Source organism: Stegodyphus dumicola, chromosome 5, assembly GCF_044657685.1.
Source record: "Stegodyphus dumicola isolate Sdum_Otavi_A_Nest chromosome 5, ASM4465768v1".
In the NCBI taxonomy this organism is placed as follows: Eukaryota; Metazoa; Arthropoda; class Arachnida; order Araneae; family Eresidae; genus Stegodyphus; species Stegodyphus dumicola.
The window spans coordinates 65,301,648-65,325,625 of record NC_140772.1 but is presented as its reverse complement, the minus strand read 5'-3'; the positions used below and the strand labels follow the sequence as shown (position 1 = coordinate 65,325,625).

General features: G+C 33.1%; 1 protein-coding gene across 1 annotated transcript in view; it reads right to left on the bottom strand.

Annotated features, from left to right (window-relative positions):
- The window catches only part of LOC118186995 (atrial natriuretic peptide receptor 1-like), a 1,070,353-nt gene that overhangs the window by 18,184 nt on the left and 1,028,191 nt on the right, over positions 1–23,978 (bottom strand). The gene's annotated exons all lie outside the window — the stretch shown is intronic.

Genomic DNA, 23,978 nt, shown 5'->3' with positions numbered 1-23,978 from the left:
GACAGGTATTTGAATACTCGCGAGATTCTCTAAGAAGTAACAGGTAGGAGAAGCAAATTATAATAGTCATTAACGAACAAATTATAATAGTGATGAACTGCTTTACTGATTGCGGTGATTTATGTTTTTTAATTTTTTTTCTAATGTAATTTCATAATAGCCTAAGAATCCTATCGGAAAGCGTCAACCATATTACACGGATTTGTATTTTTTCTGCTTTTAGTAATCCTCACATAATCCTTTAATATCTCGACCTGCTGATTCTTACAGCTATCCATCATGATCAAAATAATTTATAAAATCATCAATTTCTTTCTAAACAAAGTGCTCAAAATTCTCGCTAACAGCCTACTTTCTTTTTTTTTTAAGTTAGAAATAATAATAACAGCTTCCTAAGTAACATATGGCTACCGAGAGTCTTACTTTATGAGGCCATAACGCCATTTAAAAAAGAGCCACGCATGTCATCATTCCTCAGATCTTACTGGGTATAGATGCTATATAAATTTAAAACTCTTGCAGCTATAGGTAAATCAATCTGCTTGATTATTGTAATGGAAACATCAACTTATTTAACCTTTTAATTGGCAAGTTAATTTAATCTTCCATAAGAACCAATGAAAATACGTTTTACTTCTGAGCAGCCGTGCCAAATAAAGGGTTAAGAAAAACGCTGAATTTTTGTGGAAAAGTAAGACCGTGCAGAAATTAAAAAAAAAGAAACGTCGAATGAGTAAAGCTTAGCGCTTTAGATTACAAGTAGCTTGTCATGTGATTTTTCACAGCTGACACATTCAGTAGTAATTTAAATTCGCGAAGCTTTTAAAAATATATGAAATTATCTCAGAAGGAAAGATATACAATGCTTCGAAATATTTTTATTTATGTTAAAATCTTGATTTTAGATTAGTTATTATTTAAAGTATCTAAATTGTTATAAATACTTAGCATTAAAACATTTTGACGAAAGTAAAGGTACTTGTAGCACATTATCGTGCCTATGTAAACTTAAGGATTACCCGTCAGAAAATATGAAACAATGGATGGTGACGAACTTGACCTTGACTTGCACTCCATTACTTAACATGCTTGTCTTCGATTTGTACCCATGACAACAGACGCAATCTATGATGATTTCTCTCCAGGCGTATTAACTGGTGCCTTACTTTGATCTATCTCATTTCAGTTTATTTCCGTATGTTTTATGCAATCCGTTAGATTTCCAACCATGGCAACAACGGTCGTAAAATCGCATCAATTCTGTTACAACACCTACGTTCTAATCGCACATTTTGTGTCATTACCTCTGTCTTCATTTATTTATAAGCTTGTGACATACGGTGACTAACCAATCAATTAAACAATTTTAGTCATATAAGCCGTCTGAAATTACAAAGCTTTATCAAGGATTTTGAGTCTAAACTGGGCTGCTTTTCGAGCAGATCAAGGACAAATTGGAGAATAAAATGCCTTCTTATGAAGTGTTTATAAATGATTTTAATTGCTATTCCTGAGGAAAAATGGGACTGGCTGTTTTCCTACGATGTAAGAGCTATGAGATAAGTGCTTGAAAATTGGATGTTTTGACTGTTTTTAATCAGTAATATGCATTTTGCACATTTTAACATTTTGGATGCTAATTAAATGATGGCTCTTTAAAAAAAAAGATACAGTAATTTCTTATTAGTAGCATTTATAATACTTTTATTATTAATTTATAAATTAATTAACAATTTGATTAATTCTTTCAACTTAGAGACGCAAATGAATGTTTTATTAGGAAGCTCTTATGCCTTTATGAATATAATAAATATAACTAAGGTAACTATAAGACAGAATTTAGTGATTATGCATAATTATTGTTTATTCATAGAAAGGTTATCCGAATTAAATCATTTTGAAAAATAATAACTAATATAAAATAATAGTTTAATAACCAAATTTAGTGAATTGATAGTTTCAAAAAACATTTCGAAACTATCAATTCACTAAATTTGGTAATTATACTATGAAGCAAAGTAGCTAGTTCTTTATATATTTTATTGTACAATAAGGACCTGATAAATAGGTCATGTTTACACTGATTCTATTTTCTCAAGTTTAATCTAAACAAAAAAAAAAAAAAAAAAAAAAAACTGAAAGTTTTCAGATTTTATAATTACGCTCAAAGGGGCTTTTTTTAACGCTTTGTGTGTTACCTTTATTTATTAAATATCATGTTCTTTGCAATTAAACCATAGAATTCAGTTCAGTAGCAATGTCGCAAAATAATTTTAAAATGAGCATATCTTTAGAATTTCCGATACACAGTTCCGCGCCCGCTGGAGGTAGAAAGGTTTTTTTTTTTCCGTACAGTGTTGCCATTTCTCGCTTTGAAATACTTGAGTTTTTAGGTACTGTTGTTTTGTCACAATGCGAGAAATATACATACATTCATGCAGATTCTTCAATATTTAATTTCTTTAAATATAATGCAGGGCTCTAATACTATTTGGTGCCACTGGGGAAAAGGACCCTGAAGTTTGTGCGCCAAATAATTTAATTCACTATTCTACTAATGTATCAAATGTAAACAAATGGTGGCCTTGATAGACCTAGCTTCATTTAAACTTTTTAAATTACTGATATTTCTAGAGCTATTGCTTGAAAATTAAATAAAGGCATAAAAACCTTAACTAGAAAATATGAGCAACATAATTCCACCCCTTTTACAACAAAAAATGCAAAACTTACCATTATATGAGAATAAAAATACTCAGCTCACTGAGCCGGATAATACAGTGGTTATATATATATATATATATATATATAAATATTTATATATGCCTCGTGTGGGCGATTGCAACCAAAAATGGAGGTGCACAGCTACATGTTATAGTAGTTCCATATACAAAATTTCAACGCTCTGAGGCTACTCGTTTGTAAGTTATGCGAGAGATATACATATATACGTATATACGCACAGACGTCACGAAAAAAATCTCTTCTGAAAGCATTTTAAATTCCTCTTACATTCCGTTTTGGAAAAAAGAGTCGGGTATTCTGTCCGTACGTACGGATGTCACCCAATAAAATCATTCAAATGGAGATTTGAGAGCGGTCAAAATAGATATTTTCGTTGAAATTTAATGTAGAATCCCTCACGCTTTTTGTATTAAAATGAACGATCAAGAACGTGAACTTGTTAGCGACTTTATCGCTGAGTTCAGACAACAAAGATGTAAACTAAGAAGGGTTAACTATCCGTTATTTCACTCAAAATAAGATAAACAGTCGGCCCTTTTCTTCGGGCTTAAAACATAGCCTCCCCTTGGGCTTAAAAATAAGAAATAAGAACTAACCATAACTAACTAAGAGAATTAGCCGAAGCTAACAAAAATCTAACGTAGTTGGCCCTAATTTAAACAAGCTGGCGAATACCGAAAAGTACGTAATATACGGCCGAGCATAATAACTTCTAGAGAGACTTAGCCTGAAGTCAAACACGCGCTACTCAGGATTCCTAGCTCTCTCTCTAAGTAACTTGGACCTTCCTTAAATACTACTTATGCTGCTATCACATACACTATTTGTTGCCGGAACATAACGTTAGAAGGAGCAATTCTCGGCACTGCGCTTCCACGAAATCGGGTTACCATCTTCACTTGGTAAACAGGCTGAAAGCCAAACAAGAATCAGTTATCGCTCAGACTGACAAAAGTGACGTTTTCTTTCAAGCGACGATTTTTTTTCCGTGTTGTATCGCTCCCACTATTTTCGTTTTAAACTTTATTGTTAATTATAGAAGACAATAGAAAGGTGATGGCTATTAAATTAATCACTTTTATCTCGACTCTGACAATTTTAAGAGCTAAAGAGGAAAAATGTGAAAAGAGAAGTCATAGTTATATTTGTATCCATATATTTATATAATAACTTTTATGTACGTGATATAATGTCATTTACTGATATTTGTTTTGTGATGAGTCAAACATTTTTTTTTCATCCTCAAAATGTTAAATGTTTCATAAAGGCTACTTGCTCAATTTTTTTGTTTAAATTCTCAAGTATACTTACAATTGCAAAGGCTGTGTGTAAATGGGTGAATTTTAATGACTATCCTAATGCACAAAATGCACTGCAATTATTTTTCAACTGTTTATTCCATACCCATGATAATGTGCAAAGAACTGATGACTACAGTTGCTGCCAATTACATAATCGTTATATGAATTAGAAGCAACTTCAAATAAACATTTTGCCAATGTTCATTTTTGTATTCATACATATATACTGTATTTACATACACACAGAAAGAGAGAGATGCGATGGTTTAGAAGTTGTTCATATATGTTTATTAGTATTAATGTAATGAATAAGATTTATATTAATGAATGTATATGTTGGCCATCCTTGATCATGTAATGCTCATTCTTGATCATGTCATGTTGCCCATCCTTGATCATGTGATGCTCTGTCAATCGATGTACATCGATATATTAATAATAAAATAAGATCTAACAAGAAATTTGGGCCATAGTTGCTCCAGCGGTTAAGTGGCACAAAGGCAAAAAAAACTTGATACTGACAGTGCATTATGTCATAGTACTTATGTATTGATGGAGAAATTACAGCAAAATTTTTCCGAATGTGGCATCACTGATATAGCCTGTGAAAATAACTCATCACTAGTAAAATGAACTTAAAGAAAGACGAATTCAGATTGGTATTTGACAAAGATAAGTAACTTGTAACATTTTGGAGAAAATATACTAATAATATATATAAATATACTATAATAATAAGGATTAATTAAGAAGTTTTATTGATTTGAGCACGGAAATTTACTACTAAAATACTGATTATCTTAGCAGTGGCTAATATAATTAAACCGTGGAACGAAAACAAAGTTTAATCTGTATGTAAAAAAAAGAAATTTTGATGTTATAAAGGAAGAACATTTTGCCAATAAGCAGGTAAGACCATGACGTTGTTATGATATCTTATAGTGCAGAGGTGATTTGGAAATGGTAGCGAAGAAAGCAATAAAGAGTAGGCTTAAAAAAGATTAATATTGCGGGGCGTTTTTTAGCCTTGTAGTGCAGTGATTGGTGTAGTGATTCAAAAGGACCGAGTAGGAGAAAGGAAAGTGCTGAAGAGGATTGAAGAACACAGTGATTCAATAAGATGGGTGGATAAAGTGGTAGACTACCGATATCAATAAAATAATTTGAAGTTTGAAGACCTAGTAAGTTTGTTTATTAATCATTAAGCTGTTTGAGGATGACGAAAAATGTCAGCATGATTTGCAAAGAAATACAAGACTACTCAAAGGAAAATTAAATCTAATGAAATTTCATCATTATAATTAAATCTGATTTTTAGCAGCAGTCTGTAACCTAAGCAATACTTAAAAAAACTGCTGGAGAATTTTGTTTCTTTTGTTGTACAAAGACAATTTTTCAGTTATTTTACTCTCCTGCTTTTTGTACTCATCACTGCTTTAATTAGCATAGCTAATCGGATTTGGCATGCATTCAGATATGGGTTTCATTAGAAATAAACAAGTATGGAATTCCTAACTAGTATTAAATGAATTTACGTAACTTAATTTAATTTCAAATTTTACACTGAGATAAATATTTTGGGAAGCTAATATTAAGCAATTTAATCTGATTTGTGACATCAGAAGAAGTAATCAAACGATATATCTTTATTAATTGATAATTTAAATCATTTTCAAATTCGGCTTGGTTTGTCTCTGAATAATTAACTACTTTCCTAAAAAAAACCTTTAAAGCTTCGAAACTGTTGTTTTTTCATCAAAAACATCAGAAAAAAGGATACACTTTTAATTCAGAAGCATATTTGGTGTACTGCTATTTGTTTTATTTTAAGTAAATGTTTTATTCAAATATTTTATTTATTATTAAAATTTTTCTAAGTTATTTACGTTATTAAATAACGAGATTACAGGATGACGTTGGAAAATTCTAAAAATCATTGCTAAGGTTCTCAGGGAAAGAAATGAAATATATTAAGCTTTATTACCTTTGAGTTAAAAAAGAAAAACTACTTTTCCACATTTTAAATTTTTTTGGATATTTCTCCATTATTTGTATCATTATACATTTGAAAATGAAACAGAATAAAAAATGATTCTCCTTCTTCATTAAATTGTGGATTTTTAAATTTCTTTGTCTGCTCATAAAGTACTTCTAGCATAAAAGAAAAAATTCGAATATTTTATGATAAAAGTAAACAAAAACCACTGAATATTCATAATACTGTCCTGAATTAAAATCTCAGCAAAATGTGTTAATTGAATCTGAGGTTTCATATTTCACCAATAAATTTAATATAAGCAAGTTCCTCTTATAGAATATCTCCAACCACTCTTTCAGTTTCAAGGCTGATAATCATCTTGCGCTTTATAACATTCTAAGACTTGATGTTAATCAAAATCGTAAAAAACAACCTTATATTTAGCGTAGGGATAATTATCCCTACGCTAAATATAAGGTTGTTTTTTACGATTTTGATTGTCACATTAGCGTGTTTCTCTGCTAGTCTACTTGATGTTAACTTCACCATAAAGTAATATTTTAGCTACTTGGAAATACAAACATTTTTTCAACTTCCAAAATGTACTTTTTGTTGTTTGAAACATATAAGCTCTGTCTACAGAAGTAAACCAACTAGCTTCCTTTTATATCCGTTTCTGTAACCTATTCGATGTTGACTGAAAATGCACGGGAGGACCATTTGTTGGTCGCAACTCAATCGAGGAGGCAGACTTTCTCAACTCACTATGCAAAGTGAAAAGGATTATTCAAATCTCCGGTTTTTATCCTCGTTGAACCCTCCGAAAAGATCTTAATTACGAAATGGGTTCATGTATTTTATATTACCACAGGTGAGACTGCAGTTTAAATTAGCTTATTATATAGCATTATTATATTTTAAATTAGCTGATTTTAAACTTAGCTTATTCAATATTTATCAAAACATACGTGAACGATAATAATTATAACATTGAAAAGGATTTCTGGTTGATAAACAACAAAAACAACATATATGGCAAAGGAAAAAAAATCAAATTTATATTGACTTTCTTATCTGAAACCTCAAGTTTGGAACCTGTAAGGTAATTTTGTTGAGATAACACAACACGCTGAACAAGTATGAATTTAGAAGTCAAACAGTAATAAAATTAAATAAAAAATCTGAAAGGTTTCAGATTTTAAATTACGCCCATGGGCGTTTTTTTAACATTTTGTCTTTTACCTTTATTTATTAAATATCACGTTCTTCGCACTTAAACCATAAAATTCAGTTCAAGAGCAATATTGCAAATTAGTTATAAATTGGGGCATATCTTCAGAATTTCCGATACAGAGTCTGGCGCGCTGGAGATAAAAATATTTTTTCTGTATAACGTTGCCATGGCTCGCTTTGAAATACTTGAGTTTTTTAATCAAAAATTCGTTAAAGGTTTACAAAATATGAAATTGATAATGAAACAAATTCCAAATTTCAAATTTGGGCCCCCACATGCCCATATCCACAGTAGGATTACGTCATTCAAAATTGGATGGCTCTATGTATCGTTGTTTTATCACAATGCGAGAAGTATACGTACATTTATGCAGATTTTTCATTATTTAATTTCTTCAAATATAATGCAGGATTATACCATTTGGTGGCAACAGTTTGAAAAGTGAAACGGACATTTATAGAGAACCAACGCAAAAAATCGCAAAACGAAAACAATAGTCCTTCAGGAGAAAGTGCCTTTGGACTAAAAAAAAAAAAAAAAAAAAAAAAAAAAAAATCTAAACTATCTCTGCAAAATATAACGTTGATTCTTGTTTTTTTTTCTTTCTTTTGTAGGTGAAATTTAATTTAAAGGATTTAACGAGATAGATATTTAAATCTGACTGACTCATGACGAACTAATTTAAATCCTAATTACCTTGAGAGTGATGATTGATCCCGAAACCAATTAAATGGCTACACTAGTAAGATAAGTTAAGCTATGTTATATCTCTCATCAGCGACTTATTATAAATCAAAGTATTCTCTCAATAATTTCATCTCCACTCAGTTCAGTTCTTGGAATGGCTATTTCTAACACCCTGTGAAAAGTCTCTACATCCTAGTTATTGGAAAAAACAAAATCCCGCAAATATCAATGCACAATATTTCTTTTAAAATTAGAGATAACTTAGCTACCAATAAACCAATAACTGAAAATTCAACTATAGACACATATTAAGACATCAGAGGAAGATTAACATAGACCAAATCAATCAACGTTTCTCAAAAGCAAAACTTAAGTTCAACTGTAATCTTATTTTACTTTCATCTTATTATTACTTATTTCATTCCCTTTTGTGCATTACTATTGAAAAATTCAAAAGGCATTCGCTGTTATTTCTTATTTTCTTTACAGATACTTGAAAGAATGCAATTTTAAACTAACCAGTTATTATGAATTGGTTTTGTATGTACTTTAAATTATCATTTCGTACTCCTCGTCAGAATGCAAAAAAGATAGTCAGTATTTAAACCGAGGCTTTTGGAATTTGAGACAAAATATGTTTCTTACTGCTGGTGCACGCTACGTTTAATTCCTACCAGCTCTGATAGTTGTAATTATTCGGCTTTGCGTTATTTCGCTGCTGACACTTTGAGTTTAACGCTCCGGTAGAATTTCAGGGCCAGCTCATAGTAATATTTAACTGTGTATTATATAAGTGCTCCGATTAGTTGCATCACCACGAGGTGTGGCTGATATTGTTAGCACAAGAGAGTGAGCTTATGTCTTAAATTCTATTCGCTTTACGTCAGTTTGGGTTATTGAAATAATTACCAGTTTCAGATAAAGTAAAACAAGTAAACAGTTGTAAACTTTTTATATATATTTAAAAAGAATTCTAAATGGTAATATACGATGCCTGGTGGATGTTCCTTAGCAAATAAATGTAAGGTATTCCCTAAATTACGATAGATATGCATTTGGGAAAAAAAAAACAACCAAGTGATAACTGTGGTTAATAACAGGAAATTTATGAAAGGAAAGAATTCTAAAAGGTATGAATGTACCTTATGAAAGTTTGCAATGTCGTAACTACACTCATGTCCATAAATTAAGGATAATGCAAAATCATGCAAAGGAAGAGTTAGAAGCAAAACAAATTTGACTTATTTGTAAAGCTTATTTATTTAACAAAAGGTAAAGAGCAAAAAAAGATGCTATATGTTTGATATTATTAAAAAAATTAGCAATTTTTTCTTCCTGGAGCAAATTACAAAAAAAAAAAAAAAAAAATCTATTTACAAAAAACCAATATTACATGGTTGGTATGATTGTTAATACATTGTATGTCTCCCAGACGATGCAATACAGCCCGTACAACACCTAGGCATGCTGAGTATCAAATTATCGATTTGATCTTAGGGGATAATACACCACTCAAAAAGCAAAGCTCTCCGAAGTTCCGGTAGACATGTAGGAGGAGGTTGACGGGTTGCAACTCGTCGGCCAAGCATGTCCCACACGTGCTCTACTAGATTCAAGTCCGGTGAGAATGCTGGCCAGTCCATACGGGTCATATCCTCCGATTGAAGGCATTCGCTTAAGCTGTTTGCACAGTGAGCACGGGCGTTGACATCCATAAACACAAATTGTGCGCCCATGGTGCCCCGAAACAAACGTACATGTTGTTCCAGAATGACGTCCCGATAGATCTGACTTGTCATGGTTCCAATTTGAACATGCAGGTCAGTTCTGGAACCCAGAATAATTCTATCCCGAAGGAGCACTTCTGCACCACCGTAACGGTGTCGTTCAATGATGTTTTCTGGGTGGTAACGGGTACCTGGAGCTCTCCATATGAAAGTTCGACGAGAATCAGACTGCAAGCTAAACCTGAACTCGTCGGAAAACATCGCACAAGCCCATTGTTGCGGTGTCCACAATGCATGCTCTCTACTCCAGGCTAACCGCAGGCGACAGTGAGTTGCAGTAAGTGGAACGCATCTGACAGGTCTACGAGCATATAGACCAATCTGCCATAAGCGTCTGTACACGGTCGGCCTTGAAATTGTCATACCAGTGGCTGAAGAGAGCTGACGAGACAGGTCTAAGGCTGAGCTCCGCCTGTTTCTTTTGGCAGTAACTGCCAAATACCGGTCCTCATTCGGCGTTGTAACAGTGGGGCGACCTGTGCTGTAACGTCTACTCACATTGCCACCATCTTGGAATCGTTGCCAAAGCCTGGAGATGACACTCTGGGCAATTCCAAGTTCGTCTGATACTTCCAGTTGGGTACGCCCACATTCCAGACAGCCGATAATTCTACCACGTAAAAAATGATCCAAATGCGTTCTTTGTGTCGTAACTATTCGGTTATTGCACTGAAATGCTTATAAAGCGCCTGCGAACAATTTTACTTCTTTGCCGGTATTCTACATATATCACTCTCTTACACTCTCGTCATTGTGACGTACCATCGGTGTCATCTGGTTACTTCTTGAAATTTGCATATGATTCTTGAAGATGTGTGTAGTGATTTTACGTGTGATATATTTATTTTAGAGTTCGATTTCCGCGTGATTCCGAATTATCCTTAATTTATGGACATGAGTGTATATAAGTTGCTAACTTTGTGATGCCGTTTAAGGCGCAAAAACATCATAAATGCATTAATTTCTTTATAGACCGTATACGATAAATACTTATTAGGAGGCAAAGTATGCCTTTACATCATTACACCCACAGTAATATGAGAATATATTTCCTAAATAAACATCCATCGCTTCCTTCATTCATCCATAAATAAGCAGGAAGCAATTACAAACCAACGACAATAACAATTCTAAAAGCCACCGTAAATCATTTGCTGATCCTGGCGATGTACATCCTTCCATTTTTGCGAAACTTATGCTCAAAATACGAAGTTACTTTTACGCCTCACAATCCCTGCTTTTTCTCTTTGTCGGAAGCAAGGAGTTGAATAACATTATTTACTGATGGGCAAATGATGCCATTTTAATGAGGGAGATATACATTTGTTCTCGAATGGGATCCGCGCTGTTTTCTCTCATGTAAGGCGTAATGTGAAAATAATGGGGAGAAAGCCATTTAGATGTCCGGATGAACGGAAAGGATTTAAAATAATGCTCAGTAACAAAAGAGATACTTGTTTTCTGCGGAAGGCCATGCGCCATTTGTTTTTGAGTTATCCTTATGAATGTTATGTTAAAGTATTTATTTGTTTTATTTTTACATTGTTTCTGTCAGTGAAAATTCTTAGAGCTCGATATTCAAATAAAATAAAATAAAATCTGTATTATGTTATTTTTTCAACCACGAATGTTACATAAAAATTTCCTGGGATATTAAGTTAACAAGTCAGAAAAATGCAAAAAAAAACTTCTGCTTAAAACCTCAAAATGTACCTTGTTATCAACACCAAAAAAAATTTTTTTTTCACTTGTAATGACAGCAATACCGAATAGGATATTTTCTCAGTTTGATATTCATTAGGGGACATAAAACCAGGTTATTAGGGTTGAGGCTAAATAAATGAAATATGGAAAAATTATTAATTTATATAGGATATTTTCTCAGTTTGATATTCATTAGGGGCCATGAAACCAGGTTATTAGGTTTGAGGGCTAAATAAATGAAATATGGAAAAATTATCAATTTATATAATGATACCAATTGATCAGGTGATATCATCTCAAAATTAATTTCATTGACAGAGTTAATGGAATTTATTTTACCTCTTCATCTTTGTTTTGAGCTATTAATGATAAACTATTAGGATTCGAATAAAATCTCCACTGCAAGAGACAAAACTTTTGAAAAGCAGTTCAAAATGCTTGATTAGCAATTTTCCTTCCATTTATCTTCACAAATCGTTTCGCATGTGTTCCGAGATTTCCAATTAACATTTTGCAGTTCGGATGTCGCGAAGAACGGAGCGCTTAAAATTTGCCTTCGAAATCGGATGTCGTCACTGTGATGTTTTCTTATCAGCACATGTATGATTTTATAATTAACAGATATTGTAAATGATTATTATGTTTTTCCATCCCTCTTTAAGCATTTCTAAGTAGTGAAAAATGGGCTTTAAAGAATAATTTAAATTTTTAGCACTTAGATATCCCGTATATTTTTGTACATTAAAAAAAAGCAATTTGCAATCGGTTTTGCTTGGAAAGTCAGATTTAAGCTGATCTATGATATAGGGAGGGTAATTAGTGTTAAGAAGATTTTACAGGGTTCGTACGCATTTCTGTATATGGAAATAAAGAAATTTTAAAGATCATCTGTGAAAACTATTACGGACCTATCAGCAAATGGGAATTCAATGAAATTACGCAATTGCATATACCTGAACTTTTGTAATATCATTCTAAGACTAAAATCTCTAAGTAGGATGCATTATTATTGAACACAATCTAATATTCAACATAATTATAAAATAAATTCGAGAACAAAACGAACTTCTCGAAATTTATGAAGCAATTAGCATTAATTACAAAATTTCTTTAAATATTTACATTTTATACTTTGGTTTGGTTTGGTTTATCAGATTACGGCAAAGCATGCGAGGGCTATCTGCCTTAAGGGAGGGATGCCTTCGATTTTATACTTTGAATAGTCCAACATATTTTAAATAAGATTACTAGCATTGCATTTAAATTTTACTAGCAGTTAGCTTCTTTTTTTAGTGCCTCCTTTCATTACGGACTCGCTCAGTACAGAGGTTTATGCAGATTTTATGTCAAGTAACATAGGTTAAAATGAGAAGTAAAATCATAATCAGCGTAATTTGTAACAGAAGCATAACTGTCGCGAATGCCACCGTTACTGCTTAACTGAGAGAGAAAGAGCTGCTGAACAGACGTGAATACCTGATGTCAGCTAATCTGGGAAGTGTTGAAAGTTATTTACGCTTTGTCTGTCTGCTCAGTTGGTGTTGTAGCTTCGCGTACATTTGCTGACGTGAATACCTGATGTCAGCAAATTTGGGAAGTGTTGAAAGTTATTTACGCTTTGTCTGTCTGTTCAGTTAGTGTTTACATTTACTAGATTTGTAACGCAGTTTGTAAGTCATGTTACTATATTTGTAAGACAGTTTATAGCACTTAATAATAAAGTTCTAATAAACCACTGAAGTACCAGAGATGATAAGTTGTTTTGCATTATTTTAAGTCTCGTAAGCTGTAAAGAATAAAGGTTTATGTTAATGTTTACATTTTTGTGTTTGTAGCGTCCACAGCAAGGATTAAGGAAAGGCCATAACTCGCCTAATTACACATGTAATTTATGATATTGATTTAAAAAAGATATTAGGATGAACATTAAAAGGCACAAAATTTATATGTTTTATAGCAACAACACGACAAAATATTTTGCTCTTTTTAATTTGAAATCTTTCTAGATATATTACACCAGTTTCCATCTTTTCTAAGCTCATTTGTTTCAATAAACAAATCAATGTTCCTGCTAATCTCTGCCTCATCGCCTAGTTTGTTCGAGCTCGAATATCGCAGTGTTTATATTAATAAGTAGGAAAGAATTCAAGTGGTAATCCATCAAATACATATTTGTCAATAAATCGCTAAAAATATTCCTTCAAAACATTTTAATTCAAATGTTAGCTCAAAACGGCATTCTTAAAAATCAGACAGAAATGTCAGCTGAGCAAATTTAAAGACCTTTTGAAGATTTTGGCCGAAGGTAAAGGTTTCTAAGGACCAAACATCGATTTCAGAAAAGTACTTTTATTACGTAAGGATATCAATAACTGACAGAAATTGGCCGGAAAGATGCAGAACTGTCAGTAAATTAAATCGTTCCCAAAGAAACGAAGGAGAACATGATTAGTTAGTAGTGCAACCAAAACAAATTTGCCTACCTTAGGTAACCGACACATAAGCAGATTATTATAGTTATTGAAGAAATTTGTGATATCGGAGAGTAAATTACTGTTTGTCCCATTATAGAGAAACACGGATATGAGGAATGATTTGTTGTTAAAAATAAATATAAAATCTTGCTTTGGAAACTATTTAAAAGGGAAGGTTTTAAATTTAGGGGGGAATATCGTTTAAGATACAAATAATTCCTTAGTTTCCGTTATTATATTTGATAGTATTCCCTAGATATTTTACACAGTAATATATTTTAATATGCAAAAGAAAGTCTATCCTAAAGGAACCATTATTTTCAGAGCAAAAAGTACACGGGGAAAAGAGTTTCTTACTCTTTTACCAGTTCAGAAGAAGAATTTTTGAACTTAGGTGTAACCTCTGGCCGGTTAGAACAAAAAGTAACATTCTAGGAAAACTGGTTCGAATCCCATCCTCGTCGCCCCCTTTTCCTACCTCTTTTAGTGGGCATTTATTACACACGACACTCTTTAATACTTTATTGTATACAAGACACATCACACTGTACATAAAAGCTTACAAATACACACGTATAACTCCAACGACTGGCACTTACAGTCTGTTCACCTCCACAATGGCTTACAATGTGCATAAAAGCTTACAAATACACACGTATAACTCCAACGACTGGCACATATTACAGTCTGTTCACCTCCACAATGGCTTCGTGCGTTATTCGATGCTTCGCGCGACTTCGCGCACGTCAGTTCTAAGTTCGATTACGATAAAGTTCTCGGTACACCCCAAATACAATATTTAGTCTTTTCCTTTAATCGAGCTTTTGAGTAAAGGAAACACTGAGTATACATTTTGCATTTATTTATAAAAAGTATACGTAAATAGAGGTTTTTTATGTAAATAGAGGTTTTTTTCGCCTCACACTTTCTATGAGAAATCCGTACAGCCTTATATTATCTCCACATAAGATGCTTTAAAATAATGATCAAGATTTAAATACTTCAAGCGGTGACAACGGTATGCTGTTTTGAGTTTTGTGCATCAGTTTTCTATGAACTTCTAAAGCATATTTGTGCTATAAATTTGTCAGAATTTCTATTTATGATTCATATTAAATTATGAAAATTAGGTCATAGTCTCATGTTTAGTTTCATTTGATTCATGTCAACACTAAAAAAGAATGTTCAAGTAAAGTATACTAATAAAGGAATTATTTTAAAACTATTCAAGAAGAGAATCAAGAAACAATATCCAAACAAATTTTAAAAAATACCCAATTCTGACGTTTTTGCTCTTTTGAGACAATATATATCATCAAATTTTTATTACAACGAAATATTGAAATACAATATTTTAAAAATGAAATTCCCAGATTCCTTGTTATTTGTGAAAATTTGGTAAACGAAATGTCACTACGTTTGTCATTACGTTTATTTCGGAGCAGTAAACATGAAAAAAGTAACTGCCCTTATCGTGATTCGAACACTGGACCTTGCAGATACTACCCTGACATGCTTCCTACTACATCATAAAAGCATGCAGTAAGTAGGAAGAAAATATCTTACATGTGAAGGCTTTACAAACCTTTTAAAAATAAAATTACGATTTTAATGCAGCATGCTGTATTGTGCTTGTAAGAGACGATTTTCGTAGAGCCTAAATCGTTTTCACTCAGCAACAACCACAGACAGATAAGCTTCGCTTTCAGCTATTAAAGTGATTAATTTATACTAGGTGGTAACTGTACTGATCGCCTTGGGGCCCAAAAATTCTGAAGTCAACCCTGGCTGTATGCACATTCTCTCAGTGATTACAGCATACTGCTTAGTAAAACTGAAGCAGCTCTTTTTTTAATATAAGTTAATTTTATAGTAAACAAAAGGCAAATTGAATAGGATCAGTAAACATTTCTTAATATTACGAACCCAATTATATATTCTCATCTTTCATGAATTGAATCGTTGCCAATGTGAAGTACGGCCAATTATCAAGAATAACTATAGAATAGTTATAGAATTACGACCAACTATAATATATTCACAACTATAGAATTACGTCCAACTATCAAGAAATATGTTGCTCTAAAATTTTACATTGCGAGAGATTCTAATTGTATGCTTTTCAGTTGGAGACTGCATTAGATGCTTCAATTTATTCGGCTGGTTATTTAATTATGGTAGAGCATACTAAGGCTATTACGTCAGATAGTACTAGAGTTCCGATTCAAAGCGTTCGAAACCTACTCTACCATTCGGGTTTGTATGCTCGCAGACCTATGGTTTGTGCTTCGTTGATACAGGACCACAATGTTGTCTGCAGAAGGTGAACACAAGAGTATCTCAGATGGGGACGAGATGAGTAGAGCAGCGAGCTCTTCACGGACGAGTCTCCCTTTAGTGTACAATCTGACAATAAGCGGATTCTTATCCGAAGAGAACTTAGCACACAAAATAATCCTACATTTAAGCATGAAAGTGTCCGATTTGGCTGAAGTGGAGTGACGATCTGGGCCGATATTTTTATCAACGGCCACACCAACCTACACTTTATCAGGAATAGAGCCCCAATGGCTCAGCAATACACGAATGAGATCCTCAAATCTATTGTGGTCCTTTATGCTGCAGCAAGAGGGAATAAATTCAGTCTAATGGATGATAACTCCAGGCCACATTGTGCTCAGCTAGTGGACAGTTTCCTTTTCGACGAAGGAATCGTTCTAATAGATTAACCAGCATGTTCCCCAGATATGAACACAACAGAATATGCTTGGGACATTCTAGGGAGAAGCGTTGCTAGTCGCTTATAACCCCCCAGAAGCAACTCAGAAATTTGAAAGCTCTTTCCTACAGGAGTGGGAGAGGAAACCCCAGTCTCTCATTGATAATCTCATTGATTCCATACCTCCTAAGTGACTGACATTGCTTTCGGTGAGGGGAAATCATAGCACTTATTAAAACTAATTTGTATCCGAGAAATTATACTTTTGTTTGTTTGTACATTTTTCATTTACTGACAAATATCGCCAATAGAATTGAATTATTATTTTCGTTGCTTCTGTCTCTTTTCTCATATCTTAGAACACCTATACATCATATATCAGTCACCAAAACATTTCCTCATCCGTACTTTATATCCAGAATCATAGTATCCCCTAACTGGTTTGAGCAGTGTACTAAAAGATAAATCTTGAAATAAGAAATAAAAGGAATATTAAAAAATGCTTTGGTATCACTGTGTGAAACATTCTCAAGCATGAGTTGGTAGTCGTGATGATGAAAGCAAATTAATAAGTAATGATACGCCAGGTAAGCGTCTCGGATATAAATTTCTGTAAGTTGTAGAAGTGCGCTGTGGACTTGGGTAATGTATTTAAATGTGTGTCAGGCAAAAGCAGCTGTGTCCAAAATATTAATTTTAAAGATTTGTAAAAATAAAGAAAGGGTGCTTTTTAACATGGAAATGTTTTATTTAGATAGGAAAAGAAATTAGCAACTAGGCTATTTCAATGATAAATTTTCGAATGGAGTGAAATTATACAGGATCGGAAAAAAATAAAGAAAAGAAAGGGAAGAGAAAAAGAGAAAGAAGAAAAAGAGAAAAGAAAGAAGGCGAGGGAAAGTTTCTATTTTAATAGTTATGGTACTTTTTAAAGAGAACGGTGAAAACGTTAGTACGATAATGACTATCTGTAATTGGTATGGATGATTCACGTAGCAGTAGGAATGCCATCATTAATAATTAAAGCAAGGGAACTAAAATGATCTGCTTAAGAAAGGTACGGTTGCATTGCTTTCCACACATGATGCCAAATGTTCATCCAATTATTTTTAAATTATGGCTTTTATATATTCACTTTTCCCGTATCGGAAGACAGATTTTCTTAGAATTATGATTACGTAGCATGGAGCAGTTGGTTATTTTAAGGTTTACTAAATACAATCAAAAATGTGACAGAACACGCTTTGGTTGTTGATATACACAGAAATTAAAAATGCTTCAGTATGCTGAATTCGTACAGTTGTATTAAAATAGAAAATGAACAAAAAGACTCTTTATAGCCCTTAAAACAAATACTGGAAAGTTGCTGATATGATAGATTTTGTAATGCAAAATTAGGTCAATTATAGGAACTGCAGCTTGAAGAATTCAGTAGAGCTGTCCATTGGAATTGCCTTGTAACTCCAAAACATGACTTTTAGATAACAATAAGCCATATGAATCACATTATGCGTGGCAAGCACGAATGAGTAGAGATTGGCCATATTCAGATATATGTGACTCAGGAACTTAATATTCATAAAAGACGCTATGTATAGGTCATAAAAATGAAGCTAGAGAAACTATTCTAAGGTAATATAGTCGAGATCGTTATACGTCGCAACAACACAGCGAAACCTGCGTGTTCTGTGGCAATAAATGTTTTGCGTTTCTCAACCCGCTTTTGTTTTTTGCGCAGTTCGGGAAGCAAATCATACTGTAAAATATTCGTAACTTGTGAGCTTTGTAAACTGTAATAACCTTTTATAACTGAAATAACCCCATGGACGCACACCTCTTTAGCATTATTATTGCAATTCATTATAACATTGTGTTTCCATTACTTATCATAGTTATTTCATTATAGTATTTAACTGTGCAGTAATTATGCTTATCTATTATTTTTGTTAAACCAAAACAGATATTCAGTCTAATTTGTGAATTTCAGATTGTATTGAGGTATTGTAGTCTCTTTAGCTAAATCATTATTTTCAACAACTACTGGACGCGGGGCGTACATTGGGATTGTTCCTCCATAATAGGTAAACTGTAAATCATTTGAAAAGCTTTAGTTGCCCATTTCGTCAATTTTCTTTGTAAATTCTTATTACTTGTATGAAGGAAAGTTGCTGACATAATCAAGGATCACCGTATCCGATTTATAATGAACTGCAAGAGATCAGTCGTGTCTCACATGGGCAACTGAATGAATTCTCTAAATTGTCTACCAACTGCATATACGTAAAATACGGTGTACCAAAAACGTATGTGGGTACCACAGCAATGGAGTGGCATACTGATGAGACTTATTTTAGCCCACAGTGTGATTTTCGAAACGTTTAATTTTGGTTAGTGCTGGAGATGCGTCGCAATTTTGCTCACATCATCCAGAAGTGTGATTTTTTAAAGTGGAAGGCTTTATATTTGGAATTTTATAAAATGAAGGTTATGCAAACCTTTGTAAGTATTCAACAATTGCACTGTAAAAACTATCTTTATATAAGAATAACATTGCATTAGTACGAGAAGAGTTTTAGGGGTGCATTTTTTATTGATTACCATCTAATATTATAATAACGCACTTAAGCTTGTTGAGTTTGTCTAATTTGCTTCTGAAATCTTAAATCGATACCCATTTGAGTTGCCAACCTTTCACTAACTCAAACAGCCTACATGGATATTAGATTCTCTTGACTGTTGAATTACCCATTGAATAGATCATAGACTCATTAATGTTTTCTCTATGGGCAATTGAGATTTCAGAAGAGTACTTCTAGAAGAACAGCATACTATGCCACTGTACAGCATACGTAACTATATTAACGATAAGCATACACCATGTTAGGCATTTATATGACCTCCAGAAAAACATTTCTTAGCAAAAAAAAGTGTCAAGTTATATGCTTCTCTGTTTCTTGGTTTAATGTATTCATCATTCAGATCTAGAATTCTCCCCAACTAGATAAGGAAAAATCCCCCTGATTAGCAGATTCATTAACTTAATAAACATGAGAGCACTGCTTTCTAATACAGTGCATTTTCACGTTATTTGCTCATTTCCATTTCTCTCCGATTTCTCGCAGTTAAATCAATCCAATTCGCTTTCTCCGTTTATTTTGTTCACTGTTTAAATGGACGACTTCCAGAACTAGAATAAAGAATTTTTAATAAAAATAGCAGACTCATACGCCACGAGTGCACTTCTTTCTAATACACTACCTTGGACGCCTTTTTGAACTAAAGATTTTCGTATAAATCTGGAAAGGAGATGATCTAAAGGTTTTAAAACGAAATGTCGAAGAAAGCAAGGCCGTAAATTACAAAACTATTGTTCGTACCCAGCGCGAGTTGCGTTGCGCACAGCAAGATATGTCATACACTGGCATACGCGAAGCACATTGCTAGGGACAGTCTTGCATTAGATAGTCTTGAGCAGAAGAACCATTTTTTTGTGCGAAAACCAGCGCACATCATTAATTTAAATGAACCACATCATTAATTTTCATTTCGTTTTCGCACATCATTAATTTAAATGAACCACATGAAGCGGCGGCTGCCCAACCGTTATAGTGATTAGCAATGCTAACTGCCGTATCGAAGAGCCCGGTTTCGAATCCCGGAGATGAAATGAATGTCTGTAAATGTATGGTGTCCGTGCGGCATGGGGCACTCTAAATATGCGGCAAGCCGAGAGTCCTCTCGAAAGATTGCTGGTAGCGGAAGAGGGCTGGGAGACCGTCGGACCTGTTCCCTTGAGGTGCTCTCCATTAAAATGGGGGCGGAACTGAGCAAAGTCGCAATGTCACCTGCATAGTGCTCAAGGCGTCATTCTACGTTCCTCGCCACGAACAATTTCGTGGTCTTGGATTGACTATATGTCAGACGAGTATGTATGAGTCAATAATATGAAGCAGCATATAATAACATCGTGCTCTTCTGCTTCTGTCGAAATTTGGAAGTTGCAAAAAACCAACAAAATCTTGCATTTAGTATCTTCTGAACCAAACAGGAGCATTGGTTACGTTGATGAAAATACAACTTTTCAAAAAATGTCCAGTGAAACAATATAGGAATGACAAAGGGATAATTGCCTCTTAGAAGAGATCTTTGCAGAAACTGGCATAAAAAAAATGGGGACAACCGAAAGCACAAGATGGATTGCTGCCAAAACTGGTAAGCTTCACGCATTTTGCATCATCGCTACGCAGAAGTTTAATCTCAAACATGGAGCAAACACAGTCACGTACTATGGTTAGTTTCAGAGACTTGTCTCTAGAAATCCAACCAGTTTGTACAAAATTTGGTTTAATGACGAATTGTGGTTCCATGTTTTTGGCTATACCAAATTCTAAGCAGTTATGCTTGAGGTGGTCATTGCTGGCTATTTCAGTCTATTATTCATCCACTGACAGCATGATTTTAATGAAGTAGTTTTTCATTGATTGTGCCATCTCGAAAATCTAGGTAGCGTAATCAGTTATCCTCTGATTTCTTTCTTTGGAGCATGTAGAAAGAGAATATGTATAAAAAAATATGGGCTATCACAGCACTAGAAGAAAACTTTCTCTATAAAACTGAGCTTGTGACTACCTAGCAACTGGTGAAGACTTTGATAACACAAAAATGTTGCATTCAAACGTATGTGCATGTTAATTACGGCCACTCGCAACAGCTTATGCAATTAACAGCCACTTATAATTTCAATTGCATATGTTGAATAATTAGCACGTTGTCTAAGGAGGGAATTGAGGTCAGTACTTTGGACTTACTTCAGTACTAACTGAGTACACTGTGTATACCAGTACATTGTTTTGAAGTAGAGATTTAGACTTCATAAAACCAGACAATAAAAAAAAAATGCCGTAGATATAAAAGAAATTAATTCCTATTTTGGAGCCCAAATCTTAAAGCGATATTATCAAATAGATACTTAGATTGTGAAATGATTTTTGAAAAGAAATTGTAAGTTTCAGATGGGTCGAAATATGCAAATGAGATAAAAACCAAAAACGATTAATGGAAAGTTTTGAATAAATGAATATCAAACTCGGGCATCTGAGTAGGAAAATTAATGAAGCTGAAACCATAAAAAAAGGAAATTCTCCAAGCTACATCGTATAACGGTATAAGATTCAAGAATAAAGAATTTGTTTATTATTATTTATGGAGCGATATATACTTTTTATTCTGAGTAAAATGGAAAGCATATTATAGAATTTAGTTTTCTCCTTATTGCAGAGAAGAAGATAAATAAATGAAGCAATAAATTAAATGTGAATTGAAACTTTAAAACACAGTCGTTACACAATTACCGTATGGATGCGCCCATATGGATGAGTCTTATTACGGGGGGGGGACAATTCCATCTTGCGCTCACAAATCATTATGCGAATATCCATTTATAATTATTAAAGCCTTAAAAACGCATGCCTGAGATGATTTGTAGGTACTTTATTTTTTACCACGATATTTTCGACGGCGATGCTTTTAAACTGCGAAGTTTTTGAACTGCTTTACTTTCGACGACGATATTTTGTACCACGATGTTTTAGAACTGCGATGTTTTTCTCTTTGCTTTCTTTTCTCCCACGATAATTTGTTACCCCACCGTTTTCGCCTTGCGTTGTTTTCATCGCGACGTTTTCGTCCACGATGTTTTTGTCGCGGTTGAATTGAATTGAATGTAATGAATGTATTGAATGTAATGATTTATTGCATGTATTGAACTAATGTATAAATTATTGTATGTATTGAATTGTGGTCTGAATTATTTTAATGTATACATATTTGTCTGTATATCATATTACAGCCTAAAGAACTCTAAGCGCTTCACTCACTTGAACCTGGGTTAGCGACTGTACTTAATTTTTAATTTGTTCATTTGGAAATAATATTAAAATTTGTATTTATCAATGAGAGCTTAATCATTCGGTTGATCAAAACCAGATTTGACTATACTAGAAATATAACACATTTGACATACAATGTATTAGCCTAGTAACAATTTATAGTTATAATAATTTATAATGTATTATTACAGCCTAGCAGCAAATGAGCACAGCTTTTCGAAGGATTAGAAAAATGGCCTGTTATTATAAGTGAAGTTTCAAATAAATGTGAACTGTAAATATACCTTAATGTTAAATCACACCTCGCATTAAAGTTACATCAAAAACTGTAATTTTACATTCTTTCTATCCATTTCACTTAGTTTCTTTTTTTTTTTTTTTTTCAGATATGTACTCGAGATGATAATAAATGTTGCACAAGTTATTCAAAATTTAACAAAGACTTCTTTCGTTTAATACTTAATATTTGTGAAAAATCCTTAATTAACAATCAAGCTAATCATGGTAGAATTCTGATCTTTTTAGGACCGGGTAGACCGACTACTCCTAATGAAGTTTTTCCAGAATTTCTAATGTATTTGTCGAAACCTGAAAAGTTTTCAAAAATCTTTTGATTTTTTAGATATCGTGCAGTTTACAGCAGTTGTGGATAAATCAGAATGTTAGGTACTTAATTGTTAGCAACCTCTTGATTTTAAGTGATGATGAGATCGGATCTCTAAGTGAAACAAAAATGTTAACCAACTGAAGGTAATGTTACGTCATATTAGAAAAATTATTTTACTTCTTTTAGATGTCGTGATTTTCTTTTAGTATTATTTTCCTGCATTCTATAAATTAAAAAGCATTTAATAAAATATAAGAAAAAAGCCTTTTTTAACTTATCTAGTTTTACCCAATACAAGAATAATAAAAAATATAAATAAATAAAAGAAAAATCTGAAAGGTTTCAGGTTTTAAATTAACTCCAAAGGAGTGTTTTTTTAACGTTTTGTGTGTTTCCTTTATTTATTAAATGTCATGTTCTACGTACTCAAACTATAAAATTCAGTTCAACAGCAATATCGCAAATTAATTTTAAAATTAGCATATCTTTAGAATTTCCTTCCGATACAGAGTCTCGCGCGCTGGAGATAATGTTTTTTTTTTCGTACAGTGTTGCCATTGCACGCTTTGAAATCATTTAATTTTTTTAATCAAAAATTCGTTTAATTTTTTTAATCAAAAAGTGTTACAAAATCTAAAATCGATAATAAAACAGATTTCAAATTCAAATTAGGGCTTCCACATGCCCATATTCTAGGGAAGATTACGTTATTCAAATTTTGATGGTTCTAGGTACCATCGTCTTATCACAATGCGAGAAACATACATACATTTATGCAGATTCTTCGTTATTTAATTTCTTTAAATATAAGACAGGGCGATAATATATGGTGGCAACGATTTGAAAAGTGATAC